Source organism: Epinephelus fuscoguttatus, linkage group LG5 (genome assembly GCF_011397635.1).
Source record: "Epinephelus fuscoguttatus linkage group LG5, E.fuscoguttatus.final_Chr_v1".
NCBI classification, from domain to species: Eukaryota; Metazoa; Chordata; class Actinopteri; order Perciformes; family Serranidae; genus Epinephelus; species Epinephelus fuscoguttatus.
In genome coordinates, this window is record NC_064756.1 from 11038793 (window position 1) to 11050819 (window position 12027).

Below are 12027 nucleotides of genomic sequence, written 5' to 3' on the forward strand. Positions count from 1 at the left end.
TTAAAGAGCATGGAAACTCCACACAGCATGGAGTGAGGCTGAAATTAAATTTCTGCACCTTTTTTTCTGTTATGTGGCAACAGTCAAAGACTGTGTGAAATAATCAGTTTAGCTACCATAACATCCTCGAATTTGGCTTTTCGGCGTGGCCATCTTGGAGCCAGAAGTGTATATATTTGGACAAGAGGGTAGAGCTGTGGAAGAGCAAGGCTGGATCTGACTGAGATAAACGGGTGAGTTATATAAAAATTCCCCCCCGTACAGTTATCATGGATGTTGAAATTTGCTATAGAGACCACAATTGTTTTTTGTACCAGGCTGTAAACATGTTTATTTCTGCTGTAGTTGGGCCTTCTGTCATGGGGGTCTATGGAGATTGATTTGCATCTGGAGCCAGCCTCTAGTGGTCACTCAAAGAACTGCAGTTTGTGGCACTTCCATGTTGGCGTAACTTTTCAGCCCTGGAGATTGCTGCTTGTAGATGACACAATTAATATGTACGTGTTTGTAATGTATGATTCCCTAGCCAGCTGCTACTTAGCTTAGCATAGCACAAAGACAGGGGAAAAGAGCTAGCCTGGCTCTAGTCTCGCTCACCAGACCTTTCTCAAGAAAAGAAAGGTCTGGCTGGGCCAACTCTCACTGTAAGATTGGAGAAAAAAATGCCCCGGCCACTTGTATTTCTTTCAACCAATCACAATTGTTCTGGGCAGTGCTCCAGCAATGGTGCGCTTGCAAAAATATTGTCAGGTAGAAACAGGTTTTGGTGTAACACGCCCACAAAAATATCGCCTACAGGACGCGAACCATGGCAGAAAAATGGCTACATCCCCGCAAGATCAAACACTGCAAAAGTTAGTAAAGGACGTGTTGAAAACAGTTGAAAACTGCTACACAACCGGAGGTGGTAGGGCGGGACTTCAGCGGGTGGCTCGTTCCGCCCAATGAGAGGCTGATCTATGCAGCAAACCTCCGCCCACTCAGACTAGCTTGGCTCTGTAGGAAGGTTAAAAAATAAATAAATAAATTCCATCTACCAGCATCTCTAAAGCTCACAAGCTTTTTTTTGGGTGGTTGGTTGCTCTTTGCTGATGAGGCTTTTTACATTTAGAAATAAGAACACAGTGCAGCTTTGATATGCTGAGGCCAAATTTAAAAAGCGTAAAATCAAAACTGAGACCCCTTTAGATGCTTCACTACAGCTTCAAAATAATAACAATAGCAATGCCTTTCCTTTATGCATTGATTTTAGCTTCAAAACATACAGACAGCTGACACAAACATACATAATATTCTCCTTTTTCAAATACAACATCCTGAACAGATGGAATTTTAAACACTCCCTGAACCCTCAAACAACCCCTTCTTCCTTTTACTCCTCATAAAGAAGCCACCCTGGGACACTCCTCCTTTCCAGTAAATTGTTCTGTCGAACGCCCTTGTCACACTCTCATGATTTTTGATCCAGTAACTCAAGTCATGAGAGTCCAAGAAGCTCAAAATACCGCATGGCACTTTGCAGCGAAATGTAGCACGCAGTCGCAAGAACATCTGACGGCTTTTCTTCAGGTTATCTGGGCTAACAGGCACACCAGCACATTAGTGGCTGCGCTCTTAACAGCAATTTAGTGATTTCAATTCCCTCTTGGCTGCTGCCTGTTTTTTTTTTTTTTCATCCGACTGTAGGGGCAAAATGAAAAATAGCCTGTGAGGTTTCATATATCAAATGTAATTAAAAGCACAAATGTGTAGAGATGTCTGTGGGTGAGTTTGTTCATCTTTATGCATGGGAAACACTCAGGGAAATTATGTCTTTTTCTGTGTCCCTCTCCTCGAGGTCTTGTTTTTCATGGTGTAACGTCCAGGACTGTGGTCCCCTCGAGCAGGGCCACCTTTGTGTTCCAGCCCTCCTCTCATCTCTGTGGCCTGGCTGAGCTCCTCGGAGAGCTGGGTCTGGTCTCCAGGCTCAGAGGAGGTGAGCTGGCCGAGGTGATGTTTTTTTTTTTTGTTTGTTTTTTTTTATCCTAACACCAGACGCTGTCTCACCTCCACAGCAGACAGGCTCTTTATTCAGTGACGCCTGAAATTAGATGGTGCACTTTTAAGAGGGATGGAAATGTTGTGGTTGGAATTGGCACTGAGGTAGTCCCTGCCAATCACTGAAACTAGCATCAGGAGATATATATGCTGTGGACTTTTTATCATCCAGAACAAAATGACTGTCTTTATGTGCATGCAACATTTTGCTCATCGCACCCAATTTCCGCAATGTTTTCTGCATGTGTGCTATTGAGCAGCCAGTCATGCACGAGGGAATGCTTTATCTGTGACACAATTGCAGCTCTTCTAGAAATAATTCACCGCTGCCAAAACCAACATATGCTCTCGTCTTATACAGTGATTCTGCACATGTCCAAGCTGTTGTCTTTAAACGTCTTTATCAGGGATGAAGGATCTATACAGTGAGGTCTGCAAACTGCAAAGGAAACTGACACAGATGGGTAGATCTTGTACAGTTTGTCATTTACTTATGCATATTAATCATTATTACACAATAAAAAACAAGCATCACAGGACTCTCTCTCTCTGTCTCCCTGTCTTTGGCCACATCTTCTTCTTCAGCACCTCTTCTTCATCTCCCTCCTCTCTTATTTCTCTGCTCCACCACTCCTTCACTCTCTGCCCCCCTCTCTCCTTTCAGTGCTGCAGCCTAGCCCACCCTGCTCTGAGCGTTAATGGTACATGCCATTAGAAAGCCCATCTCTGGAAGGGAGGAGGGGAGGGTGGTCTCAATCTCTGCTAAGAGGCTACTTTAGTCCCCCAACATAAGCACATTCACAGATGTCTCCGCACGCGTAGAGCCGTGTCACCCGTCACGACAGAGCAGCCTGCTTCTGTGTGAACCAACGAGGCGCGGACAGGGAGAAACAGAGAGGGACAGAGAGATACGAGAAGAGGTAGTGAGGATAAGGGAGGGAGGCTGAGCTGAGAGAGAGAAGAGGTGAAGAGCCACGGAGCAAAAAACACATACATCGCTGCCACTCTGACGTCTCCCCCTTCATGCGCCTGTTTCGGCTTGTGAGAGCGCAAGAAGAGGAGAGAGAGGGAGGAAAATAAATCCTGGGAGCTTGTGTCCTCTCTTTGCTTTTTTCCCCCCCCATCTCCATCATCCAAGGCATGAAGGCGGGTGTCAGCTGGCACGGCAGAATAAAAGAAAGGGATGCTTTGACTGCTGCCTCTCTTTCGACAAGGGACAAGGAAGAGGAAGGGGGGGACAACACACAGCAGGGACAAAAACAGGATTTCTAGAATGAATGGGAGTCCTTCTGCCGCATGCGCTGGGAATAGCAGTCTGACACTGAAGTCTCTGAATGAGGTAAAAATGAAACGACTTTATATTCCTCTTCTTTATTCCTATGTGTCTGATTGGTCGGCAGGGTCAGATATGCATCTGACAGGCACTTGTAAGCATGCACATAAGCTTGATAGAGATGAACCAATTTCCATGCTGATCAGGTCTGGAACAGCAGCGGAGAGATTGCCATCTTTGTCCCTGGGTCGCTGTGTGCAGCAGCACGGTGCAAGTGAGGGGGAAAATCTATGCATGTTGCATGCCGCAGAGAGGCAGTGTGAGCTGGGGGGAGAAAGAAGAGTCAGTGTCAGCCTGATGAAAAGAATTGCTGATAATCCTCATGATGAGCATTTGGGCGCTGAGATAGCAGAGGAGGTTTTCTTTTAACTGACCAGCAGAGCTGCTGCCGCACCAGGTCCAATTAGAGTTTGGATTCAGTGAGCTCAGCTGAGAAATGCTAATTAAATTCACTTTTTAAAAAAAACATAAAATATGAATTTCATCCCCTATGGTACATATTAAAAATCATGTGAGGGAAAAAAATATATGAAGACTTTAAAAAGGAGGGGTTGAGGGATAGTACAAAATACAGTACGTGTTTTCTAAAGCAAAGTCTGACAGAGCACTTTCACTGGTGACCCTGGGGAGCCATACACTACCTTCCAGTCAGAAAATAACAACTTGTCCACAGAAGCGAACCAAAAAGGGGCATTGGCTTGAGAAAAGGAAAGCTTGAGTCGAAGTTAAGTGGGCTGTACGCTCTCATTTCTGACACCTAGCTAGGAAACCCTGGCTGTTTGTGTAGTGTAGAGGTGGTTATCCTGTAAGGCACAGGTGCGTGAGCAACTCCCTGATCCTGGACAGAGGAAACAACAGTACACTGTGTCAACCCATTCTCCTTTTCTGTCCACTAATAAGACTATGATGCCATACTTTGGCTGTTGTGATCATGAACTAGAAAAAGCAGGATATATTGCTCCAGTGTAGTGATGTGGGCAACAGAGGAAAGCAGGCTAGGGTGCATGTACAACATGCATTGGCGATATAAATCTTGTAGGGTTCAGTGCTTAATTACATGTATGTTTGCAGTGATCATTGCTGTTAGTCGTCTTGGTGGAAAATCTTGCATGGTGCGGTTGCAGCGCCAAAGGTCTGGGCTCCTGTCCTAAGTCCTTACTCATGTGTCAGGAAACATCAACCTGACTCTTCCTGGAAGCTTTGACTGGTCCAGTCACACAACGCTGACACCCACCATGACATCAGGCACATTGGGCGAATATGCTGTCTCTCAAGCTCATATTTTCACAAACAAGACACTGTGTCTGAGAGAAGGGATTTCAAAAATAAAAAAACAGAACAGTGGCAATATTGTTGCTATCATTATGGTGAGAATTGTTAATATTTGATTGGCATTTAATTGCTATTTGATATATCTACGCAGTGAGCCTTAGTGCTTGGAGTGTAGTTGTGACATTGTATAGGGGTTTGAACCTGTGTATCAATTAATCCACACTGGGAAATACAATAAAACACACACAAAATCATTAGAATTAACCATTTGTGCTCCCACCTTTCCAAACTTCTCCTCATGGTGAATGCACTTTCACACTACAGAGTCACATTCACCCATTTACTTCATGGTGGCCGAGGCTACCAAACAAGGTGCCACCTGCTACTCAGTAACCACTCGGCATGCACTCACAACCACAGGGAGAAAGTTCAGTATTTTGTCCATCTTGCACACACTTTGACATGCCTACTGGAGCCGGGGATCGAGCCACCAATCTTCCGATCAGTGGACAACCTGCTCTATCTCCTGAGCCGCATCTATTCCACAGTCCACATACACAGCAACACCTGGCGCCCGTTTCTCAACCATGTACAGTGCACTCACATGCAATGAAGCTGTGCATGCTCCCAGCTGTTCCTCACACGGGTATTAGCATGCTTCTATAGCACTGTGCTCTCTGACTGACTTTGTGTATATTTAGGTTCTGCTCAGTCTGGCAATGTCAGCAAATAGCATCCAGATCTCATTTATGGGAGCAGACGGCTTGTCATTTCATTCTGTGTTCATGGGTGCCCCCTCTCCTTGGCTGTACAATATACAAAGTGCTGAGGGGGCCAGAAATATACACACATGATGTGGCTGCAGTTCTGACACTGCATCTGATGATTTACAGGGTGGACCAGAATAGAGGCATGCTTATAGGATAACATATGCATAAATTATAATTTATTTCCTGTTTGATGGTTAACAAATCTTGTATTAACGCTTTACTCATGAGTTATAACCGTTATAATTCATAAATGGAAATAACGTTTGGTTGGCCTGTCTGTCAGTCCACAATTGTGGTTAGTTTATATGCTTTACCAGCATAAATAGAGCTATTAGAGTACTTTACCTCTTTAGTCAATTAGGAGAAGCCCTATCAAACCCTCTACTTACTGGAAGGTCAAAATAATATTTTAACTGGAGAGCTGAATGGTTATTGTCAAGTGGAAGAACTCACAACTCTTTATTAATGAAGCTTGTCAGTTTATATTAAGCAATGAAATGTGAAGCAATAAATGTTAGGAACGCATAAACACAAGGGCAGAGCAAGTTACACGGCCACACATGAACATTTATTGACTAAAATTCATTAAACAGCTTATTAATACGTTTTAATAAACAATTTTTTAATGCTTTAATGTAAAGTGGCATGCACTTTTTTTTTTTTTTTACATAAAAATAGGGAACACTATACAAAAAAACAGCATTGTGATTGTACAATGCAGGTATATGTATGCATCATGATGTAGAGACACAGGTGTTGCATGTCCATATGTGGAGGACACGTGTTCATCAGTGACAGCTCAGCAGCATTTCACACATCATTGAACAGTTTAATAATGTGCATGACGCCTGACAAGACGGAGGGATTAGACTTTGCACAAATGTTTTGAAAGCTATTGACAAGGCTGCGCAGGTTTAGAAACAGAGGCCAGCATGTGGGTGCGTGTAGAGCATGTCTACCTACACTGAGGACCCACAGATACAGGTTTTTGAACCCCACTCCACATGGGCAAAATTCATTAATGTTTGATGTCTGTGCTGTGGGTTTCTCTTTGAAGGTAGCTGAACTTCTCTGCAGATTCAGTCATGGGAGCTGTCCAGCCTTAGGCAACAGAGGGGCGAAGCAGCCAACATGAGAATAAAACATCGCCTCTATCACATACAATAGATACACTATAAGGCTCAACAAGGGCCAGTATTGAGTGTGTACAGCACGATATGTGCTTAGGTTTGTATAGAACTGGAGAGGTTCAGGCATATATTCACACACACAGCTACATGGGCTCTCACAGCGTACTGTGGTAAATATAACGCATTCAAACAAGTGCAATGATTAGGGGGTGAACGTATCTTTATGATCATGCATTTGAACCACAGTGACTGTTTCCAAGGGTGACAATGCCACAGCAGCAGCCGGATCTTTTAGAGGCTACGTCAATAAGTCTGAGTCTTGGGTTGCACGTTATAGTCAAGTGTAGGATGCTGCTGTTATATAGTTTGCATGTATTACACACTTCCTGCTGCAAACATAAACAAAATATCTTTTCTTTAATTAGCATTTTTGTACCTTGAGGCAAACCAGCATTTTGAAGTACGGTTCAGCAAGCAATGATTGTTACTTATGCATGGTCAAGAGCAAATTGGCTGACTCATACCAAAAGTATCAGGATGTTGCATTCAATGTGCTTGATCCAAGTTAATAACAGTAGGAGTAAAGTTTCAGTTTTACCCATTTTATACAGAAAAATAACACCATTTTTGGGGTTAAAATTAAGGGGCTAGACTAGTTAAAATAATTTTCACACAGATTTTATGACCTGCATCCAAACATTGTTGCATTTCCTACAGCATCAATATAAAAATCATAGTTTAAAGCAAAAGGTCCTCTTGTAACAAGACTTAGAGAATTCCTCCTGGTTACAGAAAGAAAAGAGAGACTTTGTTTTGAAAAGGCAAAAGCAAGAATAATTGGCCCTTAAAATACTAAAAATTTATGAAGTTAATAGTCCTCCACCACTGCTTGCAAATTCCCTTGCAAGGCCCGGCTGTTCTTAATGAACTATTATCTTTTTTCACTTATTTGATTCTATTCAGATGGTAAAAATCCAAATGAGAGGGAAGCGAGATCTACATTATTAAGTAAAGGTTGCTTTCAAAGATGGTGTTTGCTCAGTGATATAAGTCAGTCTGGATAACGGTGTCAAAAACTGAGGTCTAAATTGTATAAAAATATGTGATGGCATGGTTCGACTATGGCCCATGGTTGTCCCAAAGGTAGGGGCTTAAAACACATGCCCTTTTTAATGAACAGCTTAGAAGCCAAGTTTTAGCAAAATGAAACTAAGATCAATCTGTTGGGCCTTGCAGCAGTGCCGTTCTGTACCTCTGTGGATTACACTCCATGGGGCACTTAAAATCTGTCTGGCTGCCCATTAAGACAGCCACTATCCTGGCTCATTAAAGTCCTGCAGAGGAATTAGAATAAACTGTGCTCTACAGACTTGTGCTGGCAGAGTGTCTCTGCCTCCTCTCCAGCAGCTTTTCTCCTTCCAGGGACAGCAGTTGTTTGCCCGAGGTACATCAGAGCAGCTTGGAGTGACCAGCAGTACAGAATAATTAGATGTTCAATTCCTCCGAACTGCTGTAGCTGTTGAATTCATCCTGACTTGTTTCAGCAATTTCAGCAAAGGTTGCCAAAGATAATCACTATGTAGGACATCACCACTCACTTAAATGGGAAATCGGGTTTGAAAACCGGGGATTATAAGTGGAGGATGGGATGCTATCCTGGAAGTAGTGAAGCAGTACGAGTTGCAATCAAGTGCATTAAAATCACAGGAATGGATTGGTTGAAGTGTGATACAAGCTGGATTCTAATAGAGTATTTGTTTGCCATTTTTTCCTACATTGTGCTGTGTTTCAGAAAGGACTGGATATTGTTCTGTTTGGCTGTTCCTCTTTTTTTTCAGCAAGATATGTTTGATTTTGAGAATATAAGGGCTGTTTATTGATGTGTCTGCTGGTGTCTCCAAGAGGGAGCTATTTTTGATTGCTTGTGACACTCAGCGATGTACCTTTTGTAATACTAATGAAAATATAGGCCAGTGATACACAACTTGCGGCCCACAGGTGATAGGGTGCCAGGTGGTCCGTTGACCATTATCTAATATACAGTAAAATTTAAATTAATTCACACTGGGATTTTTTTTCCGTTATGAATAGAATCTGGATCTGGACATGTGAAAGATTTCCCTCGGCTCCTCAATCCACAACAATCTTGGTCGCAAAATTGTTCCATCATCTGCTGGTGGTCCTCAGGTGGACTTTAACATGCAGATTCTGAGGTGGAACAGATAACACTGGGCAGAGCAGACAGCTCCATTCATCAATTAACAGCGGCGCAACAAGATTAAGTTTAAGTGTGATGTCATCATTACAGTGCTAACAAAGCATAAACATAACAGGCAATCTTGTTGTTATTGTTCTGTTTTTTTCTTGGCCTAAAACCCATGTGGACAAGGAGCCAGAATAAGACAAGTACCCATTTTCAAAAATATCTGAGTACATGCTGACACAGTTAATCAATCAATTAATCAATCACAGTTAATTCAGTGGAAGACCAGACTAAAAAACACGGCGTCCTCTTAAATATTACATTAAAGCTCATGCCAAGACTGGAGACCCTTGGGTCTGATTGCTCTTTTGTTGATGCTGTTTTCAGTTCACTTCACTCAGCAGACCTTCACTCGCCATTATCAAACAAAACCTAATTTTTTTCTTTCTTTTTTTAGCAACAAAGAAACCATCGTGCTAGAACAGCTATGCTACTTCAGCTCTTGGGGAGAATTTTATTGCAAACAAAAACCCGTGACATGTTAGAGTATGACTGCTGATGCATCTGCTGAACAAGTTTTTTTTTTTGATTGTCAATAAAATGAACAGCATAATTTCTGTTTCACAGGGATTTGCCGCTAAGGCTTGTAATGCTGTTTACTGGTTCAATCAGTAATGCTGCACGATTCACACAAGTTTCCCTTTTTTCTTAATGAATTTTTTTAGTATAATCTCATTATGTGTATTTGTGGTTACCCATGGTCCCCGAGGGCAGTACTGCTGTATTAGAAAAAAAGAAGGTATTAGGGACAGCTGGCAGTGTGATATCAGTTGTGTTCACATTCATCAGGCCTGCTGGAGATTAGAAGACGGAGCAAAGATGCTACTGGAGGCATATAGTATGTGTAGTCAAACAACGTACACACACACACACACACACACACACACACACAAAGACGCACACAGTCTGCACTAATGCACAAACACTAAGAGAAGCTCCTGACCCAGACCTCGAGCTTCACCTCCCCCACTGTCAAACCATATTCTACCTCACACAGTGACCGAGAATAGACAGACAAACACTTATTTCCTACTCTCCTATCTTCAGATGTATTCTTTGAGTGTTACAATTATATAACATAAGAGAGAGAACAGGAAGAGCCTCGCTCTTACCTCTATGGCAAAATGAGCTAAACCTATAATCAGCGTGGTGGAGATGGCACAGCTTGTGTCAGCAGAGTGCTCAGCTCGGAGGGACGGTGGGTTGCATAGAGCTGAATGTGATGCTATAGTATACTATATGTTGTGCTTAACAGCAGGTGTCTGAGGTCAGGAGGCTGGATGATCATTTCACATAATGACAGAGGTCTTCCCTTCTCATCACCTGTCAGTGCAATGATGATATGACCTGACAGTGGCGGGGAATGCTGTAGGTGAACTCTGTATTGGTTAAACAGCCATATTGAACACATACAGGTGTTTAACATACGCTGACCACAAAAATCAAACAATGTGACTGAATTATTCTCAACGTTTAACACTATTTATCCAGGCTAGAATCAGATGTGAGGAAAAATGTGTTACCAGACTAGTTATTTTCAACCTCAAGTCCATCATTAATGTATCATCCTTACCACAGTAGAATCTATTCACAGCTAAGACCATTGAATATAAGTCATTTTGGCAGTGAATCTTCTTTTTTTTTGTCTGTTTGATAAACATCCTGTTCCTTCCAGGGATAGCTGCTGTAATTACTCACAGATTAGACAACGGCGATGGCAAACACACGGCACAACAAAAAGTCCTGGTTTTGAGGCACAAACAAGCTCTCTCAATTACCCTCTTGAGAAAATCCTAAAGGCTTTGTCGTAAATCCCTCAGCTTTGACAAGAACTAAGTGTCCCTCCACCTCTGTAGGGGGAAAGGATCGCCTTATGAACACACTTGGAGATTATTTCCGTAACGTCTCAAAGACAACACTGGCCAGTGATCACCAATACTGGTGTTGGTATGTATACAGATGTGTAATCGTCACCTAGTTTCCACCTAGTGAGGAATCTGAGAGTAAATCCTCAAATTACAGGAGAAACCCCACCTCTGAATTAAGAGATCATATTCCAAAGAGGCTGTCTTGTTGCAGTAGGTAAGTGACACAAACAATAAACACAAAGTGAATGGCATTTATGGATTAACATCTCTCTAGCACCTAATAAACCTTAAACTGATTGACAAAATGGATCTGTAAAAGCAGTAATAGGAGTAAAGTGGGCAGCAGCAGCACAAGGGAACAAGTATTTGTTTCTTGCTTTAGTGTGCGGTCAACATTGCTCCATGCAAAAATATCCATCTTTACAATCTTTTCACCTTGCTCCATACTGTGCATACTGTACATACTGTACATTCAAGCTGCGTTGGATTGCGTTTTTGAATGCAAGTGGTGGACATGTTATAGTAAGTTAGTAATTCGTCATTAATTTTGGTCCTTGTAAACAGTTTTCTAAGAGGAATGCACATAAAGAATAAAAAACGTCAGGGCTTTCAGTTACAATGAACTGAGAACTTGTACAGACGTTTTCTATATGTAAGATGTCAGCTTTGATATTTGACAGCAGCGCAGACTTGTCAGCCATGTATAGAGTATTATGCAAATGTAGATGCAATCTATGAAAGACACATTTCTTGTTAATTAATTAAGCGGGGCCTTGATGTGTATTGAGGATCCATTGTGAGCGCTAATGATGCTACCAAGGTATGAGAATTCATCAACAGGCTCATTTCTGTTGATCTTGATAAGAGGAACTGTTCTGGTGTTACTAACAAATAGGTCAGTCAGACATGAACTACGTCTCTAGGCTGGATGGGGATGCTTAGATGACTTCTCTTGTTATTTTGAAGTTCAGTGAGATGTTTAAATCGGGCCCACCATATTTGCTACAAACCCAGTAATTTGTAAGAGCAACAAGTGGGGTAATACAGCACATCCTTGACTTACACCCAATTTCTCAGCGGGAGGAAGTTGGATCTGTCGTTTCAATATGTATCATTTCATCAAAATGGGTGTTAGCGCAATGTCAGTGAAAACTCGAGGCACAAGCGCACATGGGTGTGACCAAAATGATCCTCTCCATTGGCATTCTTTTATACTTTATGTCATGATCATAACCTCTAAAGAATTGATGAGTGTCTTGAAGAGGGTGTTGGTGGGATGTTTGCCTGGGTCCAGACCTTTGAATCCGCCCACTTCACAGTGTTGTGTCATCTGACATTATAAAATGAAACAGCG

The 12027-nt window shown here is 42.2% G+C and overlaps 1 protein-coding gene across 3 annotated transcripts in view; it reads left to right on the forward strand.

Moving 5' to 3' along the window:
* Positions 1-2769: 2769 nt before the first annotated feature.
* b3gat1a (beta-1,3-glucuronyltransferase 1 (glucuronosyltransferase P) a) overlaps positions 2770-12027 on the forward strand; it is an 86982-nt gene continuing 77724 nt past the window's right edge. For all 3 annotated transcript variants that reach the window (XM_049577139.1, XM_049577141.1, XM_049577140.1), the window contains exon 1: positions 2770-3376. The gene's annotated coding sequence lies outside the window, so the exon portion shown is untranslated. The remainder of the gene's footprint in view (positions 3377-12027) is intronic.